Source organism: Narcine bancroftii, chromosome 2 (genome assembly GCF_036971445.1).
Source record: "Narcine bancroftii isolate sNarBan1 chromosome 2, sNarBan1.hap1, whole genome shotgun sequence".
NCBI lineage: Eukaryota > Metazoa > Chordata > Chondrichthyes > Torpediniformes > Narcinidae > Narcine > Narcine bancroftii.
Genome location: NC_091470.1, coordinates 52,623,961 through 52,642,877, shown reverse-complemented (window position 1 = coordinate 52,642,877; position 18,917 = coordinate 52,623,961). Strand labels below are relative to the sequence as shown.

Sequence of the window (18,917 nt, the reverse complement as noted above, 5' to 3'; positions counted from 1 at the left end):
GAGTAGTAATTTGTCATAGTCTTTCGTCCTCCTAAAATCCACAATCATCTCCTATGTCTTGTCTATATTGGGATTCAAGTTGTTGCTCTTGCACCACCGTACAAGCCTTTCAACCTCCTCCTGTAAGATGACTCATCATTGTTGATGATGAGGCCAACTTCTGGCTATCTATCCCATCGAGTGACTAGGGTTCCTTTCAATCAATTTGTGGGGTCTGATATGTGCATCCTGGAGTGGTGGTACAGGCTGATCCTTGACAAGCATACGAGGATACCGCTCAGAAAGGAACGGCATGTGCCTGAATGGATTTTAGGTAAGTAGGGGGTTGCACAGGTCCAGAACCATCCTCTCGACATCCTATTCCAGATTCAGTGGCATGGTGAAGTCCAAGATGGCAGGGGGAAGTTCTGTTGAAGTGAATGGCCAGACCAAGCTTCGATGAAAGGGATGCCCTTTTTTGCGAGATGTGATTGACCCTATGAGAGGATTTGTCCGGGCTTGGTCTTGTTTTTCATCCTGTAGGCTGTCTAGCCACCCTCTGCACCAGGCCAACTGGGTGGAGGAGCCAGTTTAGTCGCTGGTTAACCAACCATACCACAGGTAGTACTGGGTTACATGGTACCAGTGGCACACAGATGAGTGACTGACCTGAGCCCAACTACCATTATGTCATTTGAAAACTTGCAAACTTGGAAGATGTCAATTAAATCTAAACTGATCCTAGACCTCAAGTATCATTTCATAGACTTTATTTTGCATCATATATCATGAATAGTTGCCAGCAGTCTCACTGCTTACCGACTCTAAAGCCTACTTCTAAAAGTACGTATATTTATATAGAGAGACAAACAAGCTGTTTCAGAAAATAGGATTACATCATCGAATAAACCCATTGAAAACTACATCAAGACCTTTATTACAATTTTTGTATTTTAAAATCTTAGATTTGTCTAATTTGAAGAAGGGTATATCAATAACTACTGTTAACGTTCTTGACTATCATTTAAGCTTCTAAATAATATCTCACTGAATAAATACTGCATTAAAATGAGCTATTTTGCAATTATGTTAGTGATAGCATCAGACCTTTCTTCATAAAATTTCTTCGACAGATCCCTCCTTTGGATTAACACACCCAGCCTTTTTTCGCTTTCATTCAACCATCCTTACTTACTTACGCTTAGCGTCTACGTTCTACAGGTTTAGTGATGCTTCGCCATGAAAAGGGGGATTAGAAGTATGGGGACATTGCTTGACAGATATACATCATTATTTCCCATCCACATTGGTTCGATAGTTCCCTCCCAGGGATGTTGACTTGTTTTATTGATGAACCCAGCCCAGTTAATGATTAGGTGTCCTTTGTCTGTAAGGTACCCCATTGCATTTGTTTTCACAATTGCTACGGCTGACCACACTTCTACCCTGAACTGTTTGCACAAAGCATAAGGCTATGCTAATATAATGAGGCTGGTACCATGACTGGAAAGCGATGAGATGGTATCCTGCTAAAATTCACTGCTGTGCCTTTGGGGTTTTTGAAGCATGTTTTTGGCATATTAGTCATTCTGCAACATTGGATAGGTTAAATAGGGACACTGGGTCCCAACCTTCTATATGGGCTGCATATCAAACAACTATTGAGATTCTACCTTTTAAGCTTACCAATAACTCGTATAGAGGAATATATTCTTCGGGATATCCTTTTATATTTAGTTTAGTGCCAATTCCTGAGAGAAACTCAGTAGCACCATATTATTTTTCTGTCCATAAATTCCACCTCCTAATTGGGACATTTTGTCCCTCACTATCATTATTAACAATCTTGCTCCCCACACTTTGCTTCTAAAATAAATGCGAAACTATAATATAGGTGTAGATAAATGATTAATAGTACAATCTTGAATTGCAGGGAATCACATCAATTTCGTAATGATCTAGTTTGCTTCTGGTGGTGTGAATCCTTCATTTTCACAGCTGTCTGGGATGTTAACAACATCAGGTAAGGTCCTTTCCACCTAAGAAAGGAGAAAGAATCATGAATAATTGCTTTTATATAAATCATGCCACAGGGTTTGTAGGGGTGCATATTTCTGTCCATCAACAGTTTCTAGCTATCCAAAAACCTGGAGTATACTTTCAGGGCTGTTTTGCACATAGTTTGAGTATAACTTAGGGTATCCTCATCTGTCCAAATTAGGACTACCTTGTTCAGGGTAGCAGAAAATCAACCCATCAATACAGATATCTCATAAAATATTAATCCGGTTGACTTATTTTTCCTATTTTTCAACGTGTACATTACAATGGGCAAGAAATCTGGCCAGCTGAGATTATGATGTGAACAAATATTTCTTAATGCCTCCTTATTTCTCCATTCATCCTTTCAATTATTCCAGAGGACTGATGCTTGGATGGGATAAGCAATTGCCGTCTGAATTCCAGAGCTTCAGCCAGGCCTTTTATTAAACTATTGATAAAATGAGGCCCCCATTTGGTGTTGATCTTCAAGGGTATACCAAATCACTTCTTTCATTAGGACTTTTCCAACTATTCCAGCATCATCTCTTTTGGATGGCAGGCATGTGTACAAAATCAATTTGCAACTGCTCAAACGGCATTTCAGGACCAAGCAGGTGATCAAATTTTTCTGGAGTCCTGCCTCTACTGTGTTGTTGACAGACTAAACTTGTCTGTATTACCCTGTCGACCATTACTGGTTTTCCCAGTGCTAACCATCACTGGGTAATATTGTGCAGCATCCCTCATTTTCCCATGTGAGTCTGAAAATGAACCAGGTGAACCAGGGGAAAAAAGCAATCTGGAGCAATCAGATCACTCTTCAGGATGTACCAGGCATGGTGCCACGTATGGGTCTCTCGAAATGTGGCTGCATTCTGGGCTTTCTCCAGTTTAGAAAGAGAAATGGACAGGGGACAGTCAGTAAGGGCTGGTTACTGCAAAGGGGAGATGGATGTAAATGTGGAAGTCAACAAGAGCATCACCCATTGAAACTGGTTAATTTCAGGTAGTGTGAGCTTCACATTTAAATTACTGCAAGATGTTAAGGTAGAAGGAGAGCATGTTGCTGGAGTGGCCAATGAGATGACATATCCATGAGTTTTCCATAACAGTCCAAAATTGTGGACAACCCCAAATGCATAAAATGAATCAGTATAGATATTAGCAGAGAGGTTCAAGGTGAGGGTCTGTACTCCACACCCTCCCATTCTTTCCCCCTTTTCCCCAGCCTTCTATAAAGACATCAGTCTCTCTTTTTGACTCATACCTTAAGGAAGGGCTCAGGCCCGAAACATTGGTTAAATATTTTTACCTCATATGGACCAGCCGAGTTCCTCCATCATCTCTGTATTTTTACAAAATGTTTAGCTGCCTGAACGGAAGCTCCCTGCAGAAGTGCAAAGTCTTCAACAAGTTCAAATGGTGAGACCATAGCATAACCAGCTGGAAGAACATTATCTGCGGGGTGACGCGATGATTAGTTAATGTAATACATCAGATCTGCATTTTCCAAAGGTTGGTCTGACAGATTGGGACAAAGGGAGGTCACAACTCTCATGAGAGCAGTGCAGTTATGCTCAACATCTCCAATCCCCTCATCAGTTGGTTCTAGTAGGTGTGTGTCAGGGATGATCGCTGGAGAACGCTGAAAGTTGTTATTAGGATGTGACAACAACTTCCTAACCTTTCCGTTGCTGTAAAATGCTGGTTGCAGTGGAATTGAGCATTAACACCGCTCCATGTGGTACATGAACAAACAGGGACGTTTTAATGCAATAGGAAAACTATTTTCCATAATTGTGTAATTGTAACTGCCAGAGCTTGTAAACAGGCTGGCATACCTTTCACCACCAGTGGCAAGGTTACGGAATAATATGCAACCAGGTGCATCCACCCCCCCTCCCCATACGATTGGGTCTAAACACCAGTGGCGAACTCATCGCATTTGTTAACATAAAGTGTAAAAGGCTTACAGTAATCTGGAAGTCCCAAGGCAGGGGCAGGCAGCATGGTATCTTTTAAAGAATGGAAGTGTACTGATATGTTTTCCTCCATTGTATAGCCCTTACCAATTACTGTATATATGAAGCTGGCCCGCCCACTAATGACTCATACCTTAAGTCTCCTCCTCTTTTACCCTGGCTATAAAGGTCACATTACCTCCCCCTTTCTGGCAGTCCTGTACCTGGATCCGGGCCAGCCAAAGTCTTGTGTGCATTAAAGCCTACTGTTCCTGCAGCCTATAACTCTGTGGTTATTGACAGAGCCTATTAGGAAGCTTCTTGCTGGTCCAAAGTCCATTGAATCTGCTTCAGCACACCCCCCGCCCCCTCCACACTAATGTTAAGACAGAATCTCATTCCCTCTAGTTGGGTTTTCACTGACAACAGCACCATATCATACTGAGAAATGACAAATCGTCATTTTTATTAGTCGGGACGAGTATGTTAGGTACAGCTTGTACCCGCACAAGATCAAGTTGTCACATGGAATCCTGCAACTCAAAATCCAGATATTGTAATTTAGTCTGACAAAACTAAAGTTTTTCTTGCAAACAACAATGTCCTTTTTTGGCTAAATAGTTCTACAAGGTAAGAAAATCTTTAATACATGAGGTCAGGTTAAGTGAAGTCACCAGAAGGCCATCAGTGTATAATTAGCAGAGAGCTGGAGGTGTTCTAAATCATATAAACAGCAGGACTTTCAGCGTAGCCTTGAGGTATTGTTGGCCAAGTATACTCCTTGTTAAGATACAATAAAGCATATTCTGACTGACCAAGTGAGGTAGTACAGAGGAAAAGGCTGAGCACAAATCAACGACTGTAAAAACCCTGGATTCTGCAGAGATAGCAGAAAGTATAACATTAGGGTTGGTTACCAACATGGATACAACTACAAATGGCTACTTATTCTTTTTACCCGGTTTATGGATGGGCAAGATAGGAGTATTACATTGACTTTAAGTGCTAATAATCACACCCTGGTTTATCACTGGAGAAAATGCCCTCCTCAGCTTCAGAAGCTAATTGGTATTGTAAATGAATATTCATCTTTTTTTTCCTTGTGGGGTTTTTATTTCTTTTTTTAAAATATTTTTTTATTTTTCACATTATGAACCATATCAACCAAAATATGTACAAATGTTTCTCATTAAATTTACACAGTGGCCTTTTCTCCCCTTTTTTTCCCCCTTTCCCTCCCTCCCCTCTACCCACCCCCCTCCAAAACCCATAAATATTCAACATTTACAATACAATAAAACCATAAAACAATATCTTCACACAAAGGAAAATAAACAAGAAAAATACATCATCTATTTATTACACACTGAATGTAGTCGTTTTGTCTTCTTATCATTTTCATTCTCATTTTAGGGGATGGAGGTTGTAGGCAAGCTCTCTCTGAAATGTTCCATGTATGGTTCCCAAATTTGTTCAAACATTGTGACTTTATTTTTTAAATTATATGTTATTTTTTCCAATGGAATACATTTATTCATTTCCATGTACCATTGCTCGAGACTCATGCTCTCTTCCATTTTCTAAGTTGACATTATACATTTCTTTGCTATCGTTAAGGCTATCATAATGAATTTTTTTGCATTTTATCCAATTTGAGGCCTAATTCTCTACTTCTTATGTTACTTAAAAGAAATATCTCTGGTTTTTTTTGGTATGTTATTTTTTGTAATTTTATTTAGTATCTGATTTAATTCTTCTCAAAACATATTTACTTTCGTACATGCCCAAGTTGCACGTAATGTTGTTCCCATTTCCTTCTTACAGTGAAAACATCTATCCGATAATGTTGAATCCCATTTTTAAAAATTTTTGAGGAGTTATATATAACTGTGTATCCAATTATACTGAATCAAGCATAACCTTGTGTTTATTGTATTCTTCATAGTTCCAGAACATAACTTTTTCCATACTTCATTTTTTATCTTTATGTTTAGATCCTTTTCCCACTTCTGCTTAGGTTCATAGTTTATTTCATTTTCCTTATCTTTCAGCTTAATGTACATGTTGGTTATAAATCTTGTAATTATCATTGTGTCTGTAATCACATATTCAAAGCTGCTTCCTTCAGGTAATCTCAAGCTGTTTCCCAATTTATCCTTTAAATAAGCTTTCAATTGATGATATGCAAACATTGTATGAGTTATTCCATATTTGTACTTCAACTGTTCAAATGTTAATAAATTATTTCCCAAAAAACAATTTTCTATTCTTTTGATTCCTTTTCTCTCCCATTCTCTAAAGAAAAGGTTATCTATTGTAAAAGGGATGATCGGATTTTGCGTCAATAGTAATTTTGGTATTTGATCATTCGTTTTTTTTCTTTCTAAGTGGATCTTCTTCCATGTATTAAGTAAATGATGCTGTACTAGTGAGTTTTTATATTGCACCAACTTTTCATCCCACTTATAAAGTATATGTTCCGGTATCTTCTCCCCTATTTTATCTAGTTCTATCTTAGTCCAGTCTGATTTTTCCCTTGTCTGGTAAAAATCTGATAAATACCTATAATAATTTCTAAAATCTGGTAACTGCAAAACACCTTGATTATACCTCTCTGCTAATTTATCTAACGCTATCCTTGGATTCCTCCCTTTCCACAAGAATTTTCTTATTATTCTCTTTATTTCCTTAAAGAATATTTCTGTTAAAGGAATTGGTAACATTTGAAATAAGTATTGTATCCTTGGGAACACGTTCATTTTAATGCAGTTTACCCTCCCTATCAATGTTAGCGGTAATTCTTTCCAATGTTCTAAGTCTTCCTGCAATTTCTTTATTAGTGGCTGATAATTTAGTTTGTACAAGTGACTTAAGTTATTGTCTAACCTGATCCCTAGGTATCGGATTGCTTGTGTTTGCCATTTAAATGGTGATTCTTTTTTAAATTCTGTATAGTCTGTGTTACTCATTGGCATCTCTTCACTTTTATTTGCATTGATATTGTACCCCGATATTTCTCCATATTCCTTCAATTTCTTATGTAATTCTTTTACTGATACCTCTGGTTCTGTTAGGTATACTATGGTGTCATCTGCAAATAAGCTGATTTTATACTCCTTCTCCTTTATTTTTATCCCTCTTATTTTATTTTCTATTCTTATCAGTTCTACCAAAGGTTCAATTGCTAAGGCGAACAATGTGGGGGATAGTGAACATCCCTGTCTAGTTGACCTACTTAATTTAAAGTGACTCGATACATATCCATTTACTGTTACCTTTGTCAACAGTCCATTATACAATGCTTTAATCCAATTTATATATTTTTCTGGTAAATTGAACTTCTGTAATACTTTAAATAAGTAATTCCACTCTACTCTGTCAAAGGCTTTATCTGCGTGTAGAGCAACAGCTACTGTTGATTTCTTATTTTCATGAACTGCGTGGATTAGATTAATAAGTTTACAGACATTATCCGCTGTTCGTCTTTTCTTAGTAAATCCAGTTTGATCTTGTTTTACTATTTTAGGTACATAATCGGGCAATCTGTTTGCTAATAATTTTGCTATTATCTTATAGCCTGTGTTAAGTAGAGATATTGGTCTATATGATGCTGGTGTTAATGGATCCTTCCCCCGTCTTTGGTATTATTGTAATTATTGCTGTCTTACATGAATCTGGCAAGTCTTCTATCTGGTTCATTACTTCCAGGAGAGGAGGAATTAATAACTCTTTGAATTATTTATAAAATTCTATTGAAAATCCATCCTCTCCTGGTTCGGCAGCTTTTTTAATATATCCTGTACTCCTCTATTTCAAATGGTTTTATTAGTTTGTTTTGTTCCACTTCTTGCAATTTCGGCAATTCAATTTTAGCTAAAAATTCCTCTTTTTTGTCATCTTTCCCCTCATTCTCAGTTTGATACAATTGTTCATAAAATTCCTTAAATTTTCATTAATCTCTGTTGGATTATATGTAATTTTTTTTTGTCCTTTTTCCTTGATGCCAGTATCATTTTTTTAGCTTGTTCTGTTTTAAGTTGCCAGGCTAATATTTTATGTGTTTTTTCTCCCAGTTTGTAATACTTTTGCTTTGTTTTCATTATGTTCTTCTCCACCTTGTACGTTTGTAATGTTTCATATTTAATTATTTTGTCCGCTAATTCTCTCCTTTTCGTTATATCATCCTTTTTTACTAAATCATTTTTTTACTTACTATCTCCCTTTCCAACTGCTCTATTTCCCAATTGTAATCCTTTTTCATCTTAGTCACATAACTTATTATCTGCCCTCTAATGAAGGCTTTCATTGCGTCCCATAATATAAATTTGTCTTTCACTGATCCTGTGTTTATTTCAAAATATGTTTTAATTTGGCGTTCAATAAACTCCCTAAATTCCTGTCTTTTAAGTAGCATGGAGTTTAATCTCCATCTATATGTTCTTGGTGGGATATCCTCCAGTTCTATTGCTAATAATAGGGGTGAATGATCTAATAGTAGTCTAGCTTTATATTCAGTTTTCCTAACTCTCCCTTGAATATGGGCTGACAACAAAAACATATCAATCTTTGAGTAAGTTTTGTGCCTACTTGAAAAATACGAAAATTCCTTCTCTCTTGGGTGTTTCCTCCTCCATATATCCATAAGTTTCATTTTCTGCATTGATTTAACCATACATTTGGCTACTTTATTCTTTTCACTTGTCTTTTGTCCAGTTTTATCCAACATTGGATCCAAATTAAGGTTAAAATCCCCTCCTATCAATATATTTCCTTGTGTGTCCGCAATCTTCAAAAAAATATCCTGCATAAACTTTTGATCCTCCTCGTTAGGCGCATATATATTGAGCAAATTCCAAAATTCTGAGTATATCTGACACTTTATCATTGCATACCTCCCTGCCGGAGCTATTATTTCCTCCTCTATTTTGATTGGTACATTTTTGTTAACTATTATGGCTACACCTCTACCTTTTGAATTATAGGATGTTGCCATTAAGTGTCCTACCCAGTCTTTCTTTAGTTTGTTATGTTCCACTTCAGTTAGATGTGTTTCCTGCACAAATGCTATATCTATTTTTTCCTTCTTCAATCAATTTAGTAGCCTCTTCCTTTTAATTTGGTTATCTATTCCATTAATGTTTATAGTCATATAGTTCAACATGACCATCTTATATCTTGCATACAACTCTTTTCCACCTCTTTGCCACCTCCATCCCCCTTTTCCCATTTTCATCTCTTAGTTTTCTCTTATTACACTTAATGTACAACAATACATTTAAAACATAAAGTATCCCCGCAGTTCCCACATCCACTAATACCTTAACCCCAAAAGATCCCCCCCTTCTCTGAGTTGCCCCATATCCCTTGCTGGGCAACCACAACTCCCTTTTTCATTTGGATTGCGATCTTGTTTGCAGCGTCAACTGATTTTGCAGAGACGGTTATTCCCCCTCCACCCAGCCCTCTCCAGAAAACATTTTTTTAACACATATAACAAAGCTCTCACTCTTCCACCCCCCCCCACTACTCCCTTCCTTCCCTTCTCTTTTCCCTCTTTTGTTCTTTACATATACATTGTTTTTACATCTTTATATATACGTTATCGCCGTTCTTCATTCTTGTTACATCTCTTCATCTCTTCTCCTTTCCTGCAAACGTTCTGCGAATTCTTATGCTTTCTCTGGATCCGAGAAAAGTCTGTTTTGCTCCCTGGGTATAAATATTTTAATTATAGCTGGATGTTTTAATATGAATTTGTAACCTTTTTTCCATAAAATCGATTTTGCTGTATTAAACTCCTTCCTTCTCTTTAAGAGTTCAAAACTTATGTCTGGGTAAAAAAATATTTTTTAACCCTTGTATTCCAATGGTTTATTATCTTCTCTACCTTTATTCCTTGCCCGTTCCAGTATATTTTCTCTTGTTGTGTATCTCAAAAAATTTACTAAGATGGATCTTGGTTTATGATGTGCCTGTGGTTTTGGAGTTAATGCTCTGTGTGCCCTTTCTATTTCCATTTCTTCCTGCATTTCTATCATTCTCAGGACCTTCGGGGTCAATCCTTTTATAAATTCCTTCATATCTGTGCCTTCTTCACCCTCCTTCAGGCCCACTATTTTTTTGTTGTTTCACCTATTATAATTTTATAATTTTCCAACATATCACTTTTCTGAGTGTGATAGTACAGATTCAATCACCAATGTGTATATGTACATATGTACAGATGATAGTGTTGGGCAACTGAACTCAAAATGGTCAACCAGTTTACCTACCTTGGCTGCAACATTTCATCTGATGCAAGGATCGACAAAGAGATAGACAACAGACTCGCCAAGGCAAATAGCGCCTTTGGAAGACTACACAAAAGAGTCTGGAAAAACAACCACCTGAAGGAACACACAAAGATCAGCATGTACAGAGCCATTGTCATACCCACGCTCCTGTTCGGCTCCGAATCATGCAGCATCACCTACGGCTCCTAGAACAGTTCCATCAGCGCTGTCTACACTCCATCCTCAACATTCATTGGAATGACTTCATCACCAACATCGAAGTACTTGAGCTGGCAGAGTCTGCAAGCATCGAATCCATGCTGCTGAAGACCCAACTGCGCTGGGTAAGTCACGTCTCCAGAATGGAGGACCATCACCTTCCCAAGATCGTGTTCTATGGCGAGCTTTCCACTGGCCACTGAGACACCAAAGAAGAGGTACAAGGACTGCTTAAAGAAATCCCTTGGTGCCTGCCACATTGACCACCACCAGTGGGCTGATATCGCCTCCAACCATGCATCTTGGCGCCTCACAGTTCGGCGGGCAGCAACCTCCTTTGAAGAAGACCGCAGAGCCCACCTCACTGACAAAAGACAAAGGAGGAAAAACCTAACACCCAACCCCAACCAACCAATTTTCCCTTGCAACCGCTGCAACCGTGCCTGCCTGTCCCGCATCGGACTTGTCAGTCACCAACGAGCCTGCAGCAGACGTGGACATACCCCTCCATAAATCTTCATCCGCGAAGCCAAGCCAAAGTGTTGGATGACTGAGATTGGCTGAGAGTGTAGCCACACCTACTGGCAGACCATGTCATTCTGGACTGGTTGACCTACTTGTGATATGCTCCAGTCTTTTAATAAAAGCCTTGGTTTGGATCAACAAGTCTTTGGTTCTTTCGACACGCACAACACTGAGATACAAGAGTTGTTATCTCTTTAATTTTCTTTGTCACTTTCTTCCAATTTTTCTCTTAAGTCATTCACTTCCATTTCTACAGCCGTTTCCTGCTCTTCCACATTCTTTACTCTCTTCCCTATTTCTGCCATTACCAATTCTAACCTTTGCATTTTATCTTCTGTTCTTTTCATTTTCCTTTTAATTGCATTAAACTCTAATGAAAACCATTCTTTTAGGGATCTCATTTGTTCTTCAAAACAGACTTTATCTATATTCTGTTCATCAGTTTTACCTTCTATTTCTCTGTGAAGATCTTGGTCTTCTTCTTCCTCTTCTTCTGTGTCTGTATCTGTCTTTGTGTCTTCTTCTTCTCTTCTTTGTGTCTGTGTCTCTTCTGTTTTTCCTGATGAGCTGCTTGTATCTCTTTGTCGGGCCTCTTCTTACTGAGCCTCTTCTTGCTGGTCCTCCCCTCCTGCGCTGCTCATCTGTTGTGCTTCCTGACGTTGATCTTCTTGTAGGTCATCCTTCCGTCTGTCTCCCTCATCTGTTTCATCGCTCCCTGTTCTGCTAGCTTCCTTGTCTTCCAGCTGAGCGCCCTGGTGTCGGGCATCCCTCAACTGTTCGCTCTGTGACAGCCTGCTCCTCTGCTGAATCCCCCCTCCCATCGGTGTCCTCTTTCTCCTTTGATTGCACACTGCGCACTTTTGTTTGGCTCCGAGAGCCATTTTTGTAGTGCACCGGCTAGAGGGTCGCGACTCCACAGGGCAGGTACTGACCTCGAGGGTCGGGTGTTCCTCGCCACCACACCGTTCTATTCCTTCATGCATGCAAGGCCTTCTTCTATCTTCTCCAGTGACTTTTCTACTTTTTTTACAGTTGCCTTTACTTTATCCTTCTTGGGAGCCATCTCCTTTCTCTTCTCTGTATCTTTATCTTCTATTTCTTATATTTTAATTTTGTTATGCTTTGCTTTTTCCTAACTTTTTTCCTATTTTCCTGGAGAGGGCTGGTTTTCCCGACTGGCCACTACTCCATCATGTGACTCCTTCCCGAATATTCGTCTTGAGGGTCACTAGATGTGGCTCTGCTGAATAGACTGTGCCTACATGGTATTTATGAGCTGCCCACAAATTCTCAGGTACTGAGGAGAGAAATGGACAAGGTTGTAAGGCTTGAACAGTAGGAGGGCATTGGTGTTGGAACAGGGCAGTCACTTGGCGCTCCCACACCACACAAATCCTTCTTGGTCAGTGACAGAAAAGACAGATTAGGAGGGGCTTAACAGATGTTCCTGCTGTGCTGCGAGGTGTCAAAATCATTCAATCTTAAATTCCACATTCACAGCCTTATAAAGATGGCCAGATTATTTGGGCAATGTAGGGAATATAATTTTGTGGCTGTTTGTACAGATCTTTCAGTTTGTACAGTTCAATTGTACTTGTACCCCTAATCCCTCTGGCCTGTAAAATATCTTTAAAGCAGTCAAAACCACAGTTAATGTGGGACTTTGTGGTTTCCTCATACATTAAAATGGGTGATTGGGTATACCATACCATGTAATGTGAAACAGTAACTTCTTTAGAGATCCCTATCAAATGGAAATGATAAACAAAGTCAGGATCAATAGAAACTAGTTGGTAACATTCATCTGTAGCAGACTGGTAAGAGTTACGGGGGAGTTGCCAACAAAACAGCATGGTACAGAAGCTGGTTTATCGAGAGTTAACAAAACTTGTAAGTTGATATGCTGCGCTCTGTGGTAGTTCCAGAAACATCCCTTAGGTTGTACAATAGACTGTGGCTCCCAACTTACACAAAATCTGCCTACCTAACAGGGGAATGGGTGCGAAGGAGTCCTGAGACACAGTAATCATTAAATTAATAGAAAATGGTTCTATCAAAGGGATACCAGCAATACCAACTGTAAAAACATTAAGGGGACTTGGAGTGAGCTCCTTGATGGGGATGGGGGGGGGGGTTGATACAGAAGACAGTGACTCTTGTTTCCACTAAAGCTGATATAATTTAGTCCCCAATTTGAATCTGAACAAGGGGGTCCTTTTTCTGTGCTGGCCAACTCCAGCAAGGTGTGATACCCATCTGTTTCAAAGAGGTGTCAATCATGCTGGTGCCCAGGAAGAGTGTAGTAACCTGCCTTAATGACTATTTACCAGTGGCACTCACATCAACAGTGAAGAAGTGTTTTGAAAGGCTGGTGTAAAAGCATATCAGCTCCTGTCTGAGCAGTGACATGGATCTGTTTCATTTCACCTATCATAGCAACAGGTCAGGAATACAACAGATGCCATCTCACTTTCTCTACGTAAAGCCCTGGAACACCTGGACAGCAAAGACGCATACATCAGAATGTTCTTTATCGATTACAGTTTGCCATTTAACACCATCATCCCCTCAAAGTTAATCAGCAAACTCCAAAACCTGTGTCTCAACACCCCATTATGTAATTGGATCCTGGATTTCCTCACTTACAGTGAGGTTTGGTAAGAACATCTCCTCCACAATCTCCATCAGTACCAGAGCATCTCCGTGCTGCGTTCTTAGCCCCCTGTTCTACTCACTATACACCTATGAATGTGTGGCTCAATATGACAGCAACACCATCTACAAATTCACTGAAGATCCCATGAAGTAAGCTGTATAAAAAAGGGGGAATGAGTCAGCACACAGGAGGGAGATTGGAAACTTGGCTGCATGGTGCACCAACAACAACCTTGCACTCGATGTCACCAAAACCAAGGAATTTACTTTTGACTTCAGGAAAGGAAAACCAGAGGTATACAATCCAATGATCATTGGGGGATTAGAGGTAGAGAGGGTGAGCAAATTTAAGTTCTCATGCCACTATCTCGGAGGATCTATCCTGGACCCAACACACGAATAGCATTGTGAAGAAAGCATGTCAGGGCCTCTACTTCCTCAGGACTTGACAGAGGTTAGGTATGACATCAGAAATCCTGAAAATTTCTACAGAGGTGTGGTGGAAAGTGTGCTGACCAGCTGACCAGCTGCATCACGGCACCAATAACCATGAGCAAAAAGCCTAGAAAAAGGTAGTAGACACAGCCCAGGACATCACAGGTAAAACCCTCCCCACCATCGAAAACATCTACAGCAAATGTTGCCGTAAGAGAGTAGCAGCAATCATCAAGGATCCACATCACCCAGCACAAGCTCTGTTCTCACTGCTGCCATCAGGAAAAGAGGTACAGGTGCCACAAGGTTCAGGAACAGCTAGTACCCCTCCACCATCATATTCCTCAATGACAAACATAATCATGGACTTACTTAAGGTCTCTTACTTTTGCACTTTATTGATGTTTTTCCCATCTCTGTATTGCACAGTTTGTTTACATTTCTTTATTTGTTTACATGTGTACGCTGAGTTAGTTTTTTTGCATTGCCAATAAGTAGTAATTCTGCCTCGCCCACAGGAAAAAGAATCTCAGGGTTCATGTATGTTCACTGACAATAAATCTGAAATCTTTTTAATAATGTTGGACAATTTATTCTAGTTGTCTGTACCACAATGATCACTCATGGCACACCTATGCCTTTGGATTGGAATTGTTGAAGAAATAGGTAGTGGGAGGAGGAGAAGGAGGCAATACCTCAGGTTGTGTTTGGGCACGAGGTGCAGCCGGCCAACAATCTCATGCCCACTGCCCTTTATGACAACATCGGCGATATTCATCCTGTGACTGATTATGGGTTGGTCTCCACCTATTTAGAAACTGTAACACACCATGCCTCGTTTCTTCCCTCAACTTCTATTTCCTTTGATAATCCCTCATGCCAATTCTTTTGTCACTTACAAAGAAAGGATTATCCCTCTCCATATTAACTAATGTAGTAGTAACTTCAGCCCAGGTTTCAGTTTGCCTATCAGAATTTCTCATTTTAAAAGTTTTGGCCTGTCTTTGTCCATGTAATTCAGCAATGTCTGGATAGCCAGTAGTGGACTATCTGCCAAGAAACACCAGCACATTAATTCCATTCTCTCTTATACCGTGCCAGAAAATTCACCATCCTCTCCCTTGGCTGCTGCTAAGTCTGAGACATTTCTATATCCTCAGCCTTGTCATCCTCTGCTCACCAGCCAGTAAACTATCGATTCATTTCCCTGTACCAATGATACATCATCTTCTCACTAATCTTTGTCTTCCGCTGGGGGAATGGAGAACCCATTCTACAACATAGGTCATGAGGCTCCCTAGGCTCACTTCGACAACATGGCTATGTCCCCTGATAAGGAGTTATAAATATTACAAGTTTTGGTCAACCATTTATGGAAGACGTTAGGCGCTTTTAAGGGATCTAGGGCTTCAGATATCATGTTTCTATTCTCAGTGGGAGTCCAAGTTTCACTAATTACCATCTCCACTGGGGATCCCAGAGGGACAATTGGATCTCAAACCTGATACTAATGTTTTATTAATCGATTTATCTGCTGACATATTTCCCTTGTCAGGCAAGGAACATTTGGAATTGGTTTTCCTTTTCTTGATTCTGGTTCTGGCTTTAGAATTCATGTTGTCTTTAATCCCACAGTATCTTTACAAGGGTGATATCCTCTGACTGCAAACAAAGCTTAATTTTAATTTCTTACAGAATATATAATATACAGTATTATAACAATATTACAAGAGCATTTACTGGTGGTCCCTTAAACAAAGCTAGAACGTCTCCAATGACATCTTTTATTCCAACTTTAATTTCTTCCAAACCTCACAACTTCTCTAGTCCTTTCATTTCTTACCTGCTTCTTGCCTCACCCCATTGAAATCAATGCTCAGCTTGGGTTACCAGCTGGATTTGAGGACTTTTAATTTCTCTCTCTCTCTCTCTCTCTCTCTCTCTCTCTCTCTCTCTCTCTCTCTCTCTCCCTCTCTCTCTCTCCCTCTCTCTCTCTCTATCCCTCTCTCTCTCCCTCTCTCTCTCTCTATCTCTCTCTCTCCCTCTCTCTCTCCCTCTCTCTCTCTCCCTCGCTCTCTCTCTCCCTCTCTCTCTCCCTCTCTCTCTCTCTGCCCCCTCTCTCTCTCTCCCTCGCTCTCTCTATCTCTTTCTCTCTCTCTCCCTCTCTCTCTCTCCCTCTCTCTCCCCCTCTCTCTCTCTATCTCTTTCTCTCTCTCTCTCCCTCTCTCTCTCCCTCTCTCTCCCCCTCCCTCTCTCTCCCTCTCTCCCCTCTCTCTCCCCCCTCTCTCTCTCTCTCTCCCTCTCTATCTCTCTATCTCTCTCTCTCCCTCTCTATCTCTCTCTCCCTCTCTCTCTCCCCCTCTCTCTCCCCCTTCTCTCTCTCTCTCTCCCTCCCCCTCTCTCTCTCCCTCTCTATCTCTCTATCTCTCTCTCTCCCTCTCTATCTCTCTCTCTCCCTCTCTCTCTCCCTCTCTCTCTATCTCTCTCTCTCCCTCCCTCCTTCTCTCTCTCTCCCTCTCTCTCTCCCTCCCTCCCTCTCTATCTCTCTTCCCCTCTCTCTCTCCCTCTCTCTCTCCCTCTCTCTCTCTCCCTCTCTCTCCCTCTCTCTCTCTCCCCCCCTCTCTCTCTCCCCCCTCTCTCTCTCTCTCACTCTCTCTCTCTCTCTCTCTCTCTCTCTCTCTCTCTCTCTCTCCCCCCCCCCCCTCCGCCCCGTCCATCTTTCTCTTTTTTTAGTCAGTCAGTTCGAATTCCATTCCAACAGCGATCCTACCAATTCTGTCAATTAAATCAACCAATCAGAGACTTTGAGTATCGTTTCACTAACTTTATTTCACATGATGTGGAGCAGCCAGCAGTCTCCACTGCTTACCAATTCTAAGTTCTACTTCTACAAGCCTGTATATTTATACAGAGAGACAAACAAGCTGTTGCAGAAAATAGGATTATATCATGGAATAAACCCATTGAAAAGATCTTTATTACAATTTTTGTATATTAAAATGTTAGTGTTGTCTAATTTGAAGAAGGATATGCTAATATAACCACTGTTAACATACTTGATTATGATTAAGGCTACAACTTAGCTTCTAAATAATATGTCTTGGAAAACATGCTGTATCAAAATGGGTTGTTTGACAATTATGTTAGTGACGGTGTCAGTCCTTTCTTTATAAATTTCTTCCACAGTGATTTAGTCACATGAACAGTAGTGGGCTGAGCATTCAGGGCTATGTGTTCAACCTGATACTGTTCATGCAGCCCTGAGTGCACCAGTGCACAGTGTGATGGGTCTTGACATTTTGCTGCCAACCAGAACAGACTGTGGTCTTTCAGTCAAGAGATCCAGGATCCAGTTGCAGAGAGAGGTTCCAGCAAGGACAGTTTATCCACCAACCTCTGAGGTATGACTGTGCTAAATTCCAAGCTGAAGTCGATGAACAATGGCTTGCACGCGAGGCATTATTCCCTAGGTGGGTCAGGACGGAGTGGAGGGTCACGGCTATTGCATCAACTGTAGATCGGGGTGGCCATTAGGAAAACTGGAATGGGTCCATTTTCATTGGTAGGTGCAATTTGATGAACTCTGTTACCAGTTGCTCAAAGCATTTTGTGATTGTGGAGGTGTGCGCCACTGGAAAGTAGTCATTCAGTCCAGTTACCATCGCTCACCTGGACACCGGGGATGACGGTGATGATGCTGCCAACCTTCACCTGATCAATCTATTCCCAATTATCAGTAAAGCAGTGGAAGATACCAACAGCAGTGCAATCGCATGACATTTATTCTGCATTTAATTGCTCATTCATGGATTTCATTTGTTTGGATTGGACTATAAGTAAATGACTAGTTTACAGTTGCTACATTCATCTTTTTTAGAATTTAACATTAATATAGGCAACTAGTACCTTGAATTTCAAGAGAGATTGACCTGGGCTTTCTAATCAGCATTGCAGTCCAAAGTCCTTTATGTTCAAATGTTTAAATAAATGATAGAAGGAGAAAGTGAGCTGTGGAAATGTTGAAGAGAAGTTTTATTTGCTGGATGATCCAAATCCATCCAACAACTGAGGCACAACATGACAGCAAGAAACAAAACTTTGTTTCTATGACAACAGTACAATGACCACTTCTGTCAACATTGACAGAGACAGGTGCATCTGCCAGGTACATTGGTTCAAGTAGGTTCATCTATTTTGTTGGTTGGATCCATTGGCTCCATACCTCCAAACTTTGACCAGCAGTGATGCTCATACAGGCCTGATAGAGTGAAGGCCGAGTAGACTGTGCAGCATGAGGGTCCCACACACTGGAAAGGAATACACCAGTGTGGTGTGCCAGGTGGAAGGACAGGCAGACCTGAAAGGGTAGAGGCCAGGCAAACCTGAAAGGAATATGCCACGGTGGTGCATGATCAGACGTGAAAAGGGTGAGAACCTAGTGGACCATGCAGGAAGAAAGGCCAGCAGACCTGTGACAGCATTTAGCCCCAGCAGACCTGAAAGGGCAAAAACTAAACAGAATGTGCAGGGTGAAGGCCCCATGGACCTGAAAGGTATACACCACAGTGGTTCACTGGTGAGGATGAAGGCCAAGAAGTCAGTGCAGGATGAGTGTCCCGTAGTCCTGAGAGGAATACACCAGGATGGTGCTCACACAGACTTGAAAGGAAAGAGAAAGCATGGAACATAAGCAGACCTGAAAGAGGTGAAGCGATCTGTGCAGAGTGGTGAATCAACTGGCCTGAAGGGAATCGACAGGGAGATGCTCAAGTAGACTGAAAGGAAGAACAGGAAACAGGGAGGGACTATTAATTATGGGGCACAGAAC

General features: G+C 40.6%; 1 long non-coding RNA gene across 1 annotated transcript; it reads right to left on the bottom strand.

Annotated features, from left to right (window-relative positions):
- Positions 1-1,885: 1,885 nt before the first annotated feature.
- On the bottom strand, positions 1,886-18,153 carry LOC138752338 (uncharacterized). Its single transcript, XR_011350537.1, has 3 exons — positions 17,996-18,153; positions 3,335-3,480; positions 1,886-2,018 (listed from the first exon to the last, which is right to left on the bottom strand). It is a non-coding gene; the product is annotated as an uncharacterized lncRNA (long non-coding RNA).
- Positions 18,154-18,917: the final 764 nt, after the last annotated feature.